Consider the following 18,920-nt stretch of genomic DNA (forward strand, 5'->3'; position numbering starts at 1 on the left):
TCTCCTTTTACCTGTGTATCCAGGACATATGCTCCAGAGATGATGATACAGGTGATACAGGTGATAAGTGATCTCCTGATATTCAGGTATAGGCTACACTTATGAGCTGAAAATAGTGTTTGTTCTGCACAATCCATGACAAAGAAGCCAATAACACCACACAGGCTCGGATCAGGCAGGCTCCCTCTCTAAGTCGACCCCCTCCAGGTTTCTTTTTTGAGTGTTGAAGTCCCCTGGCTGAGCTACAGTGTCCTCAAATAATGCCTGCTCTGGGACCCCATCCAGGGACTCTTGTTCAACACACAGACACAGACAGCAGTCAGAGCCTTCCTCTCAGTTGCATAGAGGTGACCCTCATACTCTCCAGGGAAAACTCCAACACAGCGGTGCTCAGCTGGGGGCTCATGGTTATCCCCACAGGGACTTAACCAACATTTATTCATGCTTTAAATCAGATGATTAGACTGTGCATCAACTCTGCCATTTACAGTCTGATTTAAAGCACAGCCGTTGATGTGTGTTGAGTTACAGTAAGTCTTACGTCTGACCACTCATGGTTGTACTGAATCATGTAAGTTCCTATAACCTCTGCAAAATTAGCTGTTGTAACAGCCAAACCATATCAGTGGGAACTATTGGCCGCTATTCGGACAGATCACGCTCTCAACTCTGTGTGCATGTTTAAAAGTACCAAAGCAAAAGTGTTATTCATTAAGTGGCAATGACATTTTTGTTAACCGGGTTTGTATGGGATATGGGATATATGTATGGGATACTGTTGGCACCTGACTCTCTAGCCTCAGATGTCGGTGCTTTTGCTTCATCAGTAGGCGTACATGAAGGGTCACCACTTTCTAGCAATGGTAGAGATGTGGCTCAAGGGGTGGCAATGTCTTTTATCTGTCTGTCAGTCCAACATTTAAGACATTCATATTCCCCCAAGGTGGATCTTACTATATAATGACAAAAACTCTGTGTGTGTGTGTGTGTGTGTGTGTTCCACGTTTTTCTCCTCACTGACTTGGTCAATCCATGTGAAATTTGGCACAGTGGTAGAGGGTCATGGGAGGATGCGAATGAAGCAATATTACATCAGTTGGCCAAAGGGGGGCGCTATAGCAACCGATTGAAATAGCAAACTTTGAATGGGCATATCTCATGCCCTGTATGTCGTAGAGACATGAAACTTTGCACAGAGATGGCTCTCCTCATAAGAAACAATTTTGCCTCAAAAACCCATAACTTCCGGTTATATAGATTTTCCGCCATTTTGAATTTTTTGAAAAACACTTAAAATCGATCTCTTCCTAGGAAGTTTGACCGATCTGCATGAAACTCGGTGAACATAATCTAGGGACCAATATCTGAAGTTCCCTCTTGGCAAAAGTTGGAAAACTTACTAAAACTGAGCTTCTATAAGGCAATGAGTATTGCGGAGGGCGTGGCTCATCACATAAAGGTGTATAACATCTCAAGGGTTTCACCGATAACCACACAACTTTGTAGGCATATGACCACACATAATCTGAGGGGACCCCTCCATTATTGACCCCATCAAACAAAATGGGGGCGCTAGAGAGCTAATTTCTTATCTAGGCCTAACCGCCATATCGAGTTTTACTAAACTTGGTAGATATGTAGAACAGGACGCCTCAAGGTGACTGGAGAAATTTAACTCTAATAGGCAACTGGGTGGTGCTATAATAACAGGTTGCTCACCTGGCAGCTGCAACTCCACCACTAATTCCTTCCATGCTTCGTCTTTCTTCTGCTGCCACAATTCCACAAGGTTTTCCTCTTTACTGGAATCCCAAACATTTCTATTGGTGCGTTTTGCCTCCATGGTGAGCTGCTATCCATCTGTTTGTTTGGGTGTAGCACCAGTGTGTCATTTCATGCTGCATTTCTACTGGTTGGTTAGTAAACGTAGGTTGTAACAGCAGTCACACAGTGAGATGTCTTTGATCCCAAGATCATGACAACAGCCATCCTTGAACCTCTCTCACTGTGCAACGTAGGACCTCCGTTTTAGAGCCATGACCAAAGATATCGCCACATTTCTTTCACGTTGGTCACCTTTCATCTGGGACAGCCCGAAATCGCAGTGTATACCAAGCTTAAGACAGAGCAGTCAGTCCTGGGATTGGCAGACCTTCTCACCGTACCTCTTTGTTTTCCATCTTTTGTTTCTTTTATCCTAAAGCACATTGTCACTCATCTACTTTCTACACTACTGACACTAAACTTCTCTATTTATGACTTGTTTCATTATTTGTTGGTTAATAAATCACTCTAAATGTTTAATATTCCTGCATGTCTCTCACTTTTTGTAAAGCCTAAGAGTCAGGCTGTGACAAACACTATACAGTAGGAAACATCATAGGTGCTTAACGTCAACATGCTAGAATTGCCACTGTGAGAATGTTCGGATGTGATGATGTGATTACTTGCAGTAGCTCAAAGTACCGCTGTGCCTAAGTACAGCCTCACAGAGCCGCTCTTGTGACTGTGCACTTACAGTCTTTATTTAATCGTGATGGTTAGATTTGTATTTACAAGCCTCGTATCTGATTGAAAGTAGACATTTAGAAAGCCGGGTAGTTACAGTATCAGATCACTATTTAATTCAACTGAAGTGAACATCGCCAAAATACAATCTGCTTTTAGGTGTGACATTTCCTCATTAATAGAGCGTAACAGCAGACCTCTCTGATTCAGACAGGATCAACATTACTGAGTGGTGCTGTAAAAATTAAATTATCTGACCTCCTTGAGAGAAGGTAATCCATTCCGAAAAGGGTTTTACAGACTTTTTCCTTTCTTCTCTTTTCCATTTACTACTTAATGAGATACACCCAAATAGCTGGAGTGGCTCAGTGATCAAGGCTCCAACCATAAAGTTACGCTGGATGCACACAATGTCTGCTCAGCACATTTAAATTAACTCTTGGCACTCTCTGTGCGCTCTGGTTGTGCTGTCAACTTTAATGACCCCTTACAAAACATGAGCACATAAATGTAGGGGTACAAATTCCCAGCTAAGTCGCATACTATCATCAAATTGCTCTAACTGCTATTCTAATTATTCAGAGGCCAATGAGCAGTGTTGGGCTGTCCTGTCTCTTTTTATTGTGCTAACAGAATCTGAGTTGCTTATTAAAACCACCCCTTACCATTGGGCTGGCATATCTCTTTTAATTTTTTATCCAAAGAACAAAGGACAAATTAAATGCTAAATAATTTATGTAGATTTTCTTGCAACTCCAGAGGAGACATAATTTATTGCTCGTGGAGGTTCAGTTTCTAATTCAACATAACATTTGTTATGGAAGATGCCAACTCCACTCCCCTCATGACATACCCAGATGCATATTTCACCCTGTAACATGTTTTATCAGGTGATTAGTGAACAGTCCTCTCTGTCTGATGCTCCTGTGGATTAACTATGATTTCCTCTGAAGTCTCATGGGCTTATTTTTTTTTTTCCACACAGAGTGTGCAATGAATATGTGGGTACAAAAAATGCCATGGTTTCAGATCTCAAGTATTTTATCTATATACCACTGAAAACCTTACTTGATGTGCAAAGTTTAGGAAAAAGCATCCTTAGCTAATATTTATTAATAGAATGAAACTAAAAAAACTAATGAACCAACATTACCACAACTGTCATCAAATTCAGATGTTGCTAAAACCTTGCTGGTGCAAGGAAGTATCTGACTTTACCTTTTACAACTAAGGGACCTGAAACACCAAGCTGATGGTCGGCTGTTGGTCAGTGTCGGCCGTCTGTAGGCACTAGTTTTTGCAGTTTGTCTCGCACCATTGGCAGAACTGGGAACTAATCAATCCTCGTCAGCTGTTTCTCAGCCAGTTCACCATATTGATTTGGCCATGGCAACGGAGCTCGGAGCACAATCACTCTGACTGGCATTTTAGCTCAGTGCACGTAAAGTAAAATGGAAGTGAGGAAAGCAAACAAGCGACTGCAATGAGGGTATGACTGTTCCCTGTTGGCCATCAACTTCAGTCTTTGTGATGTCTTCAATTGCAACGTTTTGCCCGAGACACAGGTGATGTGAAGCAACGCAACAGTTGGCCTTCATCGCCACTAGCTCTTTGATGTTGGTTTAGTGTGTCTGGGCCTTCATTCCCACCTCTAATGGGAGCGTAGACGAAAGAAAAACTACACAAATCACTTGCGTGAAATAAGCAAACTTTGTCAGAAAACAGTGTGCCTACGTAGAGCCAACAGCCCAAAGTAAGAAGATTGAAAAAGCATTTACCTTTAAACCTTTAAAATCCACTGTATATGTAAATTATGTCCACCATAGTAGGAGGCATATAAGCTTGTGGTCATGCTGCGGAGGCACCAGCCACGGCTTACTATAAGTAATGCTATGGAGCACAAAGTACATACACCACTTCTTTTTTTCCCTCTTCCTTTTGTTTCTATAGAAATTACATGGTCTACACAAACCACACTTTACTCTCCAGTCCGGAGTGCTGCTACATGGCACAAGACTAGTATCGGATCTCCGTTTGGATTTATAATTTAAATGTATTTTTTTATACAGAAATTACATGGCTGCACCAGTGTTTTGGGTTTGTCTTTGTCATGTATTGCAAGTAGGACAGCCAGTGCACAGTGGGAAGACAAGACAGGACTGTAGACTTCATGTGCGGCATCAGCCTAGCAAGCTAACGGTCAGTTAGGAAAATAGAGCAAGAAACGGGAGCTATTTGAAATGCCCAGTGATTACAGGAAGAGTGGGATTATTGTATAGACATGTATGACCCATGGTTCAGCAGCTTCAGAGAGAAAAGTTTACCAGCGTTTAGCAGCTACTTTCATCTGGCCAGTACTGGGAGATGATTAATTTGAGCTTGATAGGTGGTACAGATGGTTTATTGTTATGAGATACTATAGTGTCATGAGCTGGTAATTGCCAGCAATTTATGCTTTGTCACTAAACACAAAACACAATTTAAAATTATGCCTAATGTCACACAGATGGTTACGACTTTTTTGTAACAATTCAGTTCATAGATATTCCACGCTGTGACTGGAGGTTGTGCTGTAATATTGTAGAACATATTAAAAACTAATACTTTAAAAGAATTGCTGTTGGTACAGTGTTTATTTCGACAATAAAACTCAATCTGGAATGTCTAACTCTAATAAATATATCAACAGCACACAAAGAGAGAGGCAGATTACAGAGTCCAGACATCTCTGAAATCAGTCTGAGGATTTAATTTGTGTGGTTCATGTTTCTTGTGACAGACAGGCAGTGCAACATGCAGCTCACAGATCAACATGTGCAGAGCAAATACAGGCTGCAAGAGTACAAAGTCTCATTAAACTGGTTCAGATTTTGGTTCTGATTTGATTTGAGTGAAATAAAGGCTTCTTAGATGAATGAAGATCCAACTATTCCTCACGCTGCTGTTGCAGATATTTCAAAATATAACACAGAGAAAGCAAATCATTTGGGTCAGTCGGTGGCTTTAATCGGATAAGAAGAAATCACCATTATGTTTTAAAGCAGGTCAATCCTAATCTGGGAAACGGCATGTATCCTTCATCATTCCATTCATCCTCTAATCCTCGGGATGACAGCCACCGACATTACCGGGACAACAGTGTGCCAGACGACAGCCCTGCATTGTCAACTGCAACACCCACTGGGATTCTCAAGTATCCATATCCAATATGAATTAGAATGAGATTCACTGCAGGGATTTACACTAGATGCTTGGTCAGTTCATGACAACATGGTAAGTTAAGTGCACCAGCAGCGAATGACAAGGGAGTGAGAGCAGGATTACATCATGTAACTGAATGTACAAAAAGATTAGTGTGTGCATGTATTTTCATTTAGTAATTTTCTGTACAACAGGTGAGCCTTCCCTGCTGTCTGCCACAGATAAAAATGTAATCAAGCACCGGTGATGAGAAAAATCTGAACTGATACTGTACGTAAGGCAAGAATTTATTTTAGTCTTATCAATTCGGATGCTTGGTCACCATCTGTCATGTCAAAATGTGACATGCTACGTACTGTCCTGTGTCAGCTGTGGATGTTCGGGGATGGCATGTCAGTTTACATTTATTACATGCATTGTCTCCTTTCAAAATAACCTTCTGTTTTCACAGGGAATGTACAGTTTCTGGTATTTAGTCTTTTTCAAAATGAACTTTAAATGTAGGTAAAAGAAATCTTTGGCTTTTAGATTAACTTCCTTAAGTTTAGGCAACAAAGGAATGTAGTCCAATCTGGGACTCAGTTGCAGAGAAAAACACCAAACACCAAGAACACTTTATCAAATCCAAATCTTTACTTGGGAGGTCAGGGGTCAAACATGTGAAGGCAGAAAGATCAGTTCAGGGAAATCACACAAACAGCAAAGTCTGTAAATCCAAGCGGGGTCACAAAACAAGGAATAAAACACGAGAAAAGACGGGTCCATGTCATTGCTCTGACAGCCCATTGGTCTGACATCCCATTAGTCCGACGTCCCATTGTTCCGATATGTGATTATACTAGGCTATACTGTATTTGTGTACCATAGAGGATCAGCAAACGCAACAGAAGTAGGCTACTGGTCAAGATACTAGTGCCATAGAGAGAAGAGAGTGAAACACCCTAACCTCCTGTTATTAACTCTGGGGTCGGGGTTGTGTGGGGAGCTCTCTGCGGTGCTGAACGGCTCCCGGTGGGCGTATTTCTGCCTTGATGGTGCGCCGCGACCGGCTCTGAGTCAGCAGGGAAAGGCTTGAGGTGAAGCAGGCTCACGGCTTATGTGTTTGCCACTTTCTTTTTCATTTTAACCCACACCATGATCCTTTCCTGACCCTAACCAGTGGTTTTTGTGCCTAAACCTAACCAGACCTTAACCACAGGGCATCATGATGATTTCGGAACAACAGGACTTCGGAACAATGGGTTTAATATGGTCGGAACAATGGGCTGTCGGACCAATGGGCTGTCGGACCAATGGGCAGACCCCGAAAAGACTGGAGAGTATGAACACACTAAGGCGACAATGACAATCTGGCAACTGAATGAGGGGAAACACTGTGCTTTAATTACACAAGAGTTGATAACTAACTACACACAGGTGAGTGGAACAAGACACAGGTGAAACACATGAGGTAACCAACAAAGGCCGGAAAAGTCAGGAAGTAAGGAAACACTAAACACAATGAGAATGCATTGTAATATAAAACAGGAACTGGACACAAACACATGAACATAAACTTTACAGAATATCACAGATTTAGAGAAAAATCATGTTTTTGCTTAAGATAAGTGCATCTGTTACTAACTTAATGTGGTGTCACTCGCATAGTATGCTATACACACCAGCACACTACGCAGTTATTTAGAACTAGATTTATTTTTTGTTTCACACTGGACATGAACAGTGGACTCCCAGGTGAAAGTCCAGAGTTTGTTTGACCCATCCACTCGCCCTATGCAGTTTACTGGACCATCAACAAATGCTGCTGCCCGGAGCGTCTCAAACCACTGCTTAAGGGTGCCTCTGTGCGTCAGTATCAGACGCCAGTTGGCCACTGACCAAGCATTGGTATTTAACATGCTGGGAGTGAGACCAGGTTGGAATATTTATATACCCTATCAAAGTTCATTCTTTGGCCACACATTTTAATTATTTTAACTGCTTCTTAAAAATCTTATTTTTCTTTCAGTTAAGCATGAAGGAGTGATCTAAATACTATAATACCCATGAGTCTTTGCACTGATACTATGGAGAAAAAAAACGGTCAAAGGTGCAAATCAAAGCTTTTCTTGCTGATTTCATTCAAAAATTGACCCACAATTTGAATTCATTTGAGATGGAGACTGTAAAATCAGTTTATTTAATAGCATAATTTTTAGCTCCTGCCAACCATTAGCATCACCGTAACAGAATTCTGAACTCTGTGACTGGATGTGTCTTTCCAAAATGCACCTTGGGAGCCATAGTTAACTTCTCATCCTACATTTTAATGTACACAAGATTTAACCTATGACTTCTTAATTCTGAGAGAAAATGACTTTTACTTCCAGAGCCAGGGGCACGAAAAATAGCTCTTCCTACAACTCTATATGTCATTTTAAATTAAAATCAGGGAATTTTATTTCTAAAGTCCTTGGGTCCGTTTCACAAAGCAGGTTTAGTGAAAACTCAGAGTCTGTTAACCCTGAAATGAGGGAAACTCTGAGTTTTCCGTTTCAAAAAGGGAGGTAACTCAAACCAGAGAAAGAGGGGTAACTCTAGCCTGTTTCAGAGAGAGAGGTAACTTAAGCTCTCGGTCAGTTACCGTAGTAACAGACTCTATGAACCTAACCTGGTCGGGACCAGGTTTTTCTCAATGAACCTCGAGTTTCTCTCTGTCTCCGCCCTCTTTCAGAGCCACACACTCCATTTGATTTCCTCATTCATTCAGTCAGCAGGCGAGTTTTGGTGTAGCCGTTCTGCCGTCTGTCATTTAAAAAAAAATCATTAAAAAAATCAGAGTCAGTATATTAGAAGTCCATTAGGCACAGTAGGTGGTGACTTTTTTCACTAACATGGCATGTCCTTTTGATAACAATCCCATGGATGAAGGTGCAGCATTACTGCGCAGAGAATTAAATATTCGTCAGGAGATGGTTATCAGACCGCGCATAGATGTTTTAGCATTTCCACACAATTATCTTTTTGAGCGATACCGTTTCATGTCACAGTCCATCATCTACATACTCAACCTAATCCGTCCTTACATTTGCAACATTACCAATCGTAGTCATGCTCTCACATCCCAGCAGATATTGTGTGTTGCGCTCATAGACTGTATAAAAATGCGCTGTGTTTCTTTGCATATGGAAGTTAATGTACAATGTCGGAGACGCTGAGCACTTGAGTAAGGCAACTGTATGCAGGGCGATCAGAAAAGTGTGCTCGTTTTACGGGCATCTGCCTTCTTTCTGTTGGCTAAGTAGAAGTCTGTGTTAGTTTAAATAAGCTTAATTATTTAACAGAACATGATAAAGATGAGAAGACATTTATGTGTGTGAAAACAGCATTATGTTAGGATAAAACAACTGCACAGTCAAACAGCCACTTAATATTTACTTTACAATGTATAGCGTGATCAAAATGCAGTACCCCCATGAGATTATGCTGAGCCTTACCTGTTTGAACAATGTTTTTATATTTCATCCTAAACTGCTGCCAAGTACGCTTCTCCTCCGCGGGATTGCACCTAAATGAAATAAATTAATAGGCTACCATTCAAGCAGTTTTCTCCTGTAATATTATTGTGATTGCAAAGGACTACATTTAAACTTATGCATTCTCCCACGCCGTCTCCCTCTCTTTTGCAGCTGCAGCGGTGTTGCACTTCTTTTTGAAAACGTGTTCAAACTCGCCGTATGAGTGCATTAAGATTTCTAATTCTAGTGGGGTGAAAAACGCAGCCTTCCCTGTCCCCGTTGCCATGGTGACTCGTTGAATCGGGGCTCCATTGATGCTGGCTTTTTATAGTTGTGGTGCACGAGCTTAACTCCAGGTGAAACTACTCCGAGTTGATTAAACTGATTCAAATCAGCTGTTCTGGAACCGGAACTCAGAGTTTCCTATCTCAGAGTAGATCAGCTCAGAGTTCAGAATTAGACTCAGAGTTTGTTGAACCTGCTTTGTGAAACGGACCCCTTAAGTCTTATTGTCATGTTTGTCAAACAACGCAGCAATCCTATTTCCATTGAAAATTACTGATTTTATGACAATAGATAGAGCAGATAGGTTTTCAAAATGTCTTTAACTTAAAAATCAATTTCAAGTTGCATTCACATTTTTGCTTTTGTTTTTCCAAAGCTGTAAACAAATGATTAAAAATGTCGACTGTACACAAACACGGTTTGGTGGTTTTGGTTTGTTAATCAGATTAATGTCTTCAAAGTGAAAATGGAAAAACAAACATTAATTTTCCCTGTTTGAAAGCCACAAAAATGCAGAATATAATCAGATGTATTTTTCTATCTTATTTCTATTTAAGACCAAAGGAAAAAACTCTATTCACCACCAAATTAACACATCCACTGTCTGCATGGCATCAAAGACTGCTTTGTTTTTTAGCTCACTGCTTGGGAAGCATTTGTTGTCTCAGTCATAGAATAACAAACATGAACTCTGACACCGGGTGAAGACTCTGTTATCTACTGCATTTCAGTAACTGTAGTTAATCGAGTCTGTAGATCTTACCAGCACAGACTTCTGATCTCAGCTAAATGCACTGTAGTTGTGAGGTTAAAACTGTGGATTCTGAGAGGATATTACACAAATGCTTATATTAAGAGAGCAGGTATTGGTTTTCCCAAGTCAGAAACTCATTAACCACCTCCAAGATATGAAGGGAAGAGTTCCAAATTGCTCCAGATTTTACAAAGGGCAAAGTCAGTTACAGACTTAATATGAAACTTGTCCAACCAGGATATTTCCAACACAGGTGGTCGCCAACGCAGGTGTTTAGAAACACTAACAGATGGTTTGGGTCTCTGTAGAAAGTGTGTGCATGTGTGTGTCGGTTTGTGTGTGTGGGTGTGTGTGTGTGTGTGTGTCTGAGCACATGTATGTTTTTCATTTTCCCCAAGAAAGACTTGAGCCTTTCAGTGCAGAACTGAGTTAGTGATGAAGATGATGTGAGTGAAAAGCTATTATTTTCAAATAGATTATTTGGACAGAAGGCTACACTTTTCTTTTCAATATCTTCAAGCAGCGTCCTCGCATGAAAGAGGATACCTAATGGGTTTGTGATTTTATTTCATTATTCACGGCTACATATTACTGTGATGACATAGTAACACCGGGGAAAAAACCTTGTGACAATATATAACAAAATTAATTTAATGAAGGTGACTGCTGACTTTTATAAGCTCATCCATTACATGAATTTGTAGGCTGTACAGCTGCAGTTTATATCGTTAAAGAGAGGAAGAATGGGAGAGTGACATGGTGAGTACTGTCATTGTTTATCTGTCATTAATAACAGATTATACAAATATAAATGTGATCAGTAACACTACCGTAAAACTGAAATCACTGAAGTCAGCAGGTTTATATTTGGGACAGGCCTTTAATTCCTATTGCACAAAACTATTGCACAGCAAAGATGGGAAAAACGATCAAATTGTTAATTTGAACCATTACTTTATCCTGTTAAAACAATATTCAGAACTTGGATTACTTTCTATGAAAACCCTTTGTCATTTATTTGATTGGTGGACCCTTACCGACTAAAAGAAGTATGATGAACTTACCGGATAATCAAGGAATGGACACATATTCTGACTTTATGACAGCTTCAGAGAAGTCTTCTCTGGTACTGTCTTCTCTGGTGCTCATGGTTTCAGTAAAATTAACTGAATGATTTATGGATAATCTACCTGAGGTAACGATGCGTAGCATCTCCATGTTGACAAAAGGTTAAACATATGTGTGTGTGATCTAAACAGCTATCTAACATTATCCAAAGTAGGTAGCCAAAAACCTGGTTTTATACATCCAAAGAACTTCTATAAAATGAACTGCCTGGCAACCAGACCAGGCATCTAATTGAGACAGACCTATATTTGTCTAAATGTGTAGCCAAACCAAGCTAGGTGTTAATGAAGTGCAGTGGTTAGCATTGTCACCTCACAGCAAGAGGGTTCCTTGTTCGAAACCCATGGTGAAGGGTTCAAACCCAGGGTGTGGGAGCCCTTCTGTGCAGAGTTTGCATGTTCTCCCCATGGTAGCGTAGGTTTTCTCCAGGTACTCCAGCTTCCTCCCACAGTCCAAAGACATGCAGGTTAATTGGTGACTCTAAATTGTCCGTAGGTGTAAATGTGAGTGTGAATGGTTGTCTGTCTCTATGTGTCAGCCCTGTGATAGTCTGGTGACCTGTCCAGGGTGTACCCTGCCTCTTGCCTAATGTCAGGTGGGATAGGCTCCAGCCCCCCCCACAACCTCCAACAGGATAAGCGGTTACGGAAAATGAATGAATATGAACACTGGGCTGGGCGTCGGTAGCGTAGTGGATAGTGCTAGCGCCCCATGTACAGAGGCATTGCCTCGCTGCAGTGGTCGCGGGTTCGAGTCCCGCCCGCGACCCTTTGCTGCATGTCAGTCCCCATTCTCTCTCTGTCTCCCCATTTCACACACTGTCCTGTCAATTAAAGGCAAAAAGCCCAGAAAAATAATCTTGAAAAAAAAGAACACTGGGCTAGTAAAAGGGACTGGTCATTTACTTGGGACCAGGCTGTCCATCGAAGTATTACGTTATATGCTAATGTGCACAATATCAAACCAATTGTGATACAGTGATCCATGACTTAAAACAAATGTGGGCCAGGTGCTTAAGTGAGGTGGGGTGGGGGGAAAATGGCCCCTTCCCTACTTCCTATACTACCTACTTCCAGCCCCCTTTGCTCGGACCACACCCATGTTCGAACTCATCCTTCAAACTACACGTGTCAAGTTTTATTATTGCATTTGCACGGTTGTGACGCGTTCAAGTCCAACAATAGACAGGCAGGCAGACAGGCATATCAACACCTGGCAAATTACTCAAAACCACCCCTGTGGTAGTTCCAGCTCTAAAAGGTGTATCCATGACAACATTTTGCCATGATAACACACACACACACACACACACACACACACACACAGACTCACCAGGACAAAACAATACCAGCCCTGAAGCTGCTGGTAACAAAAAGGTGTTAAATGACTGTTAAGAATGGTTTTATTTCAGTCCCCAGAGTGATCACACCAGCAAATCCTGCATTTATGTATCGCTGTCTCTCACAAACAGACTTTCAGTTTATATTCCTCCAGCTGGACCGTAAGGTGCTATTTAAAAGTACATTTTTCATTGCATATTTGGCATCATGTATTGTATGAATGAAAGAGGGAAAATGTGTGTGTCAGTACCGCAGTTGATATGCTGTACTTCCCTCCAGGGATTCAAATGGAGCATAAGAGGATAATCCCTTTCTCTTGGAATCCAGAGGTCCTTGCATATTTCCAAAATGATGTAATTCCCTTTTACTGGTCTCGTATGCAAAACTGAGCACAGCCAGGGACAGCCTGACATAAGAGACCATGAAAGCTTGAATATAGATCACTTCAAATGGCTCATAAATGGCTTGCATCCCATTTATAGCCTGTATCCCTATGAGACTCTGCAAAAGGATCTGAGAGGACAGAAGACTGCATGCATGGATGGCTGAAAAACAGCAAGGGCAGTAATGTAAAAATAATGATTAGTAGTAGAAATGTAGCATTCATTATTGAACTGACTCAGGAAAAGCATTGGAAATAAAACAGTGCCAACCCACAGATCAGTAACTTGACAAATTTGCAATTGTTGCAAACTTTAGATTATTTGTTGAGGGTTGTAGTTTTGTTGAGTCTCCACAGTATTTCTACAGAAAAAGTACAATCACAAGATTGAATATTTCCCGACCATTGCCCTTTTCAGCATATAGTATTTCATTTTGAATCCCTGTTAGGAACCCAGGTGACTGCTATCTTACAAACAGACCATGTAAGCCAAGTGGGTTACATACTGTTTATTTTCAATTGTTGCCAAAATGGGGAAGGATTTTAAATAGAATGAAAAAACATCTAGCTCAGCTTTTTTGTTGGTGGTTTGTTTCCAAGCTAAATTGGTGCCTATGTTTAAGCTATAAAACAAGTTGAAATGGGGTTCTATTTGCATCTTCCAGCAGTATGCAGGAAGGTTTTAACACTCAGGAAAACCCATTCAGTCTTTTTTCAGCATTGGCATTATAAAAACAAAATCGGGGAGTGCTGCAAAATGCCACCTACCTACTTTTGTATATACAGAATGTGCCTTTTGCAATGGGAGGCGTGAGCAAGTAACAAAACATGTAGCTCAGCGTGTGACGTAAACAGTGACGTGAGAGGGAAGCCGCGGCTGGTCAGTCCTTCGGCGATTCTCCCGTAAGTCAGCCCGTTCTTCACCGTCCCCGTCATCTGACGGTTAATGGCCTCTTCGTTTGCGAGGACAAGGAGGGCGCACAATTCCTTGTCTCCCCAGTTGCTCATCTTTACAGTGTCTGTCAGGTTTGCGTTTCCCTCTTGCTACTAGCTGCTCGCTAATTCCTGCTATCAGCTGTTTCCTGTTTATCCACCGCCAGTGGCTCGCACATGTGGCGTCATCAACAGCTCCTCCCACAAGTTATCAACAGCCCCTCCTGTTGCAGAAGGCCGCCTCAGTCTGTTTAAACTAAAAAGGTTCCGCCAATATGTCTACCCTACGAGGCGGAAAATTGGGCACCTCGGATCAACTCGCCAATCCGGCTCTGTGTGTCTAAACACTCGCAGCTTGCTGACAAAACGGCCCAACATTTGCAGAAAATCTGGCAGTGTAAAAGGGGCTAATGGCGGCTCTAAGTGATACCCCTAAAATCTCATGTGGCCCCAGCCTTGCTATTTGAAATGGTCTATAACTGGCACTACAAGGCAAATATATACGTAACCAACCAAGAGCAGATGTGCAACTGTCATTAGATAATTGGTTGAACAGGATTTCAAAATTGTTTGATAATGGATTTAACGGAGCTATATGTAAGAAATCTAAAGCAAATAGTCATAAAATCCTCCTAATATATGTCACAGAGACTAAGGAATAATGTTCATATAACATACTGATCTCACCGACAACAATAGTACGGCCAGAATATTTGCATGTAAAAAAAAATTTTGCGGTCCGCAAATCATGTTTATGCTTTGAATTTGTGTTTTGGCCTGTTGCGCCACCCACTGCCGTCTACCAGTCACGCAGTCAGTAGAGTCTCAGCATCAGTTACAGTTACGACTGAGCTACAGCAGCACGGCAAGCAGCATTAGCAGTGTCCCAGTACATAGCCGGCTTCTCCTCAGCTGGGGACAAGACTCGCGGCAGTATTTTGAATTTGAGTGCAGTAACCGTTTTGGCCACATTCTTACATACAGCGCCTTTAAGGTTGGGAGCTGCAACAGTCAGTGTCTAAGTACCACAACCCCCATGCCATTGTCACATTAGAAAGAAAAGAACACACAAATAATGTTTCCTCTAATCTATTACACTGGATGGATGCAGCACTTTTCCATTTTCTCAAGAGCTAATATAATATCTTTTAATATTTAATTACTGTTTTGGCTCACGTTTAGCAGTGTGAGTTTTCAACCTGCTATTGGTTAAATATTTAAAAGTCATTACAAATCACATTATGTAAATATTTTTTGGACCTACATATCCCTAATCTTTCTGATATGTTGCTTGTTTCTACAGATGTTTGTCCCTGCAGCTGGAGGTGAATGCATTCCATTGAGAAAGGCAAATAAATGTGTTTTCATGAGGCAAAAGCTTTTAAGATGGCAGTGATTGCTTTGTGGCATTCCATTTGTTATATGTTGTGTATCTTAAAGTCCACAGAGGCAGCAGGCCAAATGACACTGATGGAAAGATAAGTAGGTACATCTCATCCTGCCAAATGTACCTTGAAATGCACCACAACTTTTATATATTGCAGTTCTTTACACAGTGTGGGCTTTGGAAGCTGTTTTGTCGGACACGGATGGAAACTGATTGCAAAAGATTCTAAATGCCATCTGTGACAGTGTACCGCTACTGTCAGATGTTACTTTAAAATCTTGTCATCTGTTTGAGCCAGACATATTACTTTTTGATGGAATATTCGTATGTTACAACAAGAAAAGAAATGTTCATGATGGAGAGAGAAAACAAGTCCTGTGAGAGTCCATCATGAGATTATTTGGTTGTTTGGAAACTCATTTCATGAAAGTTAGTGACATTTGTGAGGCAATGATGCTGTGAGAACATACACAATGCATCAAAGTGTCGGAAGGTCTGACTTTACTGGGCGAGATTCAGAGAACATATATACACTAGGGTGTATATATGTACACAGAGGATGGTCTGAAAAAGAGAAAATATCCAGTGAGCAGCAGTTCTCTGGGTGAAAATGCCTTGCTGATGCCAGAGGTCAGAGGAGAATGGCCAGACTGGTTCAAGATGATAGAAAGGCAGCAGTGACTCAAATAACCACTCGTTACAACCAAGGTGTGCAGAAGACCATCTCTGAACCAACAACACGTCTAACCTTGAAGCAGATGGGCTACAGCAGCAGAAGACCACACCAGGTGCCACTCCTGTCAGCTAACAACAGGAAACTGAGGCTACAATTCACACAGGCTCACCAAAACTGGATAATAGAAGATTGGAAAAACGTTGCCTGGTCTGATGAGTCTTGATTTCTGCTGCCAATTTCAGATGGTAGGGTCAGAATTTGGTGTAAACAACATGACAGCATGGATCCATCCTGCCTTGTATCAACGGTTCAGGCTGGTGGTGGTGGTGTAATGGTGTGGGGGATATTTTCTTGGCACACTTTGGGCCCCTTAGTACCAACTGAGCATGGTTTAAACACCACAGCCTACCTGAGTATTGTTGCTGACTGTGTCCATCCCTTTGTGACCGCAGTGTACCCATCTTCTGATGGCTACTTCCAGCAGGATAACGCACCATGTCACAAAGCTCAAATCATCTCAAACTGGTTTCTTGAACATGACAATGAGTTCACTGTACTCCAATGGCCTCCACAGTCACCAGATCTCAATCCAATAGAGCACCTTTGGGATGTGGTGGAACGGGAGATTCACATCATGGGTGTGCAGCTGACAAACCTGCAGCAACTGTGTGATGCTATCATGTCAATATGGACCGGAATCTCTGAGGAATGTTTCCAGCACCTTGTTGAATCTATGCCATGAAGAATTAAGGCAGTTCTGAAGGCAAAAGGGGTCCAACCTGGAACAATCAAGGTGTACCTAATAAAGTGGGCAGTGAGTGAATATATTTTTACAGACAGAGTTGACAGGTTCAGCTGATTACATTGTACAAATCATTATTCTTAAATAATCATCTATGTACCTGTAAAACTACAGTGCCCCTTAAGTCCAGAAAGGTGATACTTCTTATGAAGCAAGAGAGGTTGTGGCCTCAAATTCTGTCTGGATCAATTTATATATAACTAGCCATTTATACAAAGAGACAAGTTTCCTTAATTAGATTCCATCTAAGGGAGGGTGTAAGCCAGAGTTACAGCTATCATGCTCCTGTTTTAATACACTGTTTAGGTCAGGATGTCATGTTTAGTGCCTAAGGGTTACATATAGTATATGCAACGTATTACACACATGAATAGTCTCCTATTAAGAACACCTCACTCTTGGTGAAGACTATAATTGTAGTGGCTTTGACAGTTCCCAGTGGATGTCCCCGCTAATGTTCAAATGACAGATATGTCCTTGGTGTCATCCCCTAATACATTTTTTCCTCTATCTAATACCATAGTATCCCCGCTTATGTGAGATAAATTATGTGAAGGGGCAGTGACAAAACGTGTGAAATATATATGGTTCTTTAATCCAGCCATGAGGATTACTGTCAATCATATGTCAAAATTTTTAGTCCTTGTTAAAATTCTGTCTATGCGGTCTTCAGACTGTTCCTTTGATTAGCTGTTCTCGTCGTGTTGGATAATCCCTCCATCTCATTGCTATCTTGAGAGGCTTATATCATGACCCATTTGAACTTCTTAATCTCACTACCTCTGCTACCTTCTTTCTTGACATCACATCTGTTCATTCGAAGGCATGCAATGCATCCATCTAGCTATTTTCTTGCCATCTGTTGTGTGTCTGCCTCAAAGTCTCCTTCCAGTCAGTCAAGCCTTGTGCACCTCCAGAGAAAAACGCATTGGCGACGTCCTTTGCAGGTCCTCAAACTGGCAGCACTGGATACGTGTGATGAATGTGGACATTAAACCTGCACTGATTGATGTTTTATATCAGCTGATATTGATCAAATGACTACATAATGTGGAGTGTATCTGAGAATCATCACCCAACTCTGCTGTTTCCCCACAACTCTACAGAACGTTTAAGCATCTTTCATCTCACATGGTCCAGAACTTTAATGTTGTAGTTCAGCCGAGTCCAAACATGCTGCTATACTGTAGATCCACTACTATAGATCAGTAACAGGTGAATCCACCTCAAGTATGAGGTACAGTTTGCTCTAGGTCAGCATCACACACTCTCAGACAAAATCTTTCAACCTTTGCCCTGCCTGGTAAAACAACCACCCACAATCAGGGCGCTAAAACACAAGCAGCTGCTTAATAAATCCAAATTTCTCCCTATAGAAATATCATTAAAACACTGCTGTGACCTGCGGGCACACAGAGTGTTTAAACCTCTCCCCACTGATACAACACAGCTTTTAACATTAACACACAATATGGTAAACAATCTGCTAAACAGATTAAACCGCGTCTCAGCAGTTCATCTTAATGTGAGAGGAACAGGTGACGAAAAGCATAAATATGCTCCATAAAAAGCAAAAACTTCACAAACAAGAAAATAATATCCAAATAGTCACCAAATGGCTGAAAATGAAAACTTTTCCCTGAAAAATGTCACTATAGAATAACCACCCAAAAACACTGCTGCGACCTGTAGGTGAATGAACGAGCAAAGATTTTATGGATTTTCATTTTAAGTTACTATTGCCTCTTAAAATACACTCAACATCATAATGTGTGCTCTGCTGGATGTTAATGTTAGCCACACAGGGTTATTTGTATTATTATGCAGTGTTCAAAGGCGGAGAGATTGCGTGGGTGTACTTTGCAGGATCCAACCAGAGCTAAAATGACTTACATTCATCAGGTGGACACAAAAACAACTCCAAATCAATGCTAATATTGCTCTGTGTCTGCTGGTTGTGTAAATAGCACACATTACACATGCCTCATATCAACTTTATAAGGTTAATGTGTTTTAACTTTGTAATG

The sequence above is a fragment of the Epinephelus lanceolatus genome, chromosome 3 (assembly GCF_041903045.1).
Source record: "Epinephelus lanceolatus isolate andai-2023 chromosome 3, ASM4190304v1, whole genome shotgun sequence".
NCBI classification, from domain to species: domain Eukaryota; kingdom Metazoa; phylum Chordata; class Actinopteri; order Perciformes; family Serranidae; genus Epinephelus; species Epinephelus lanceolatus.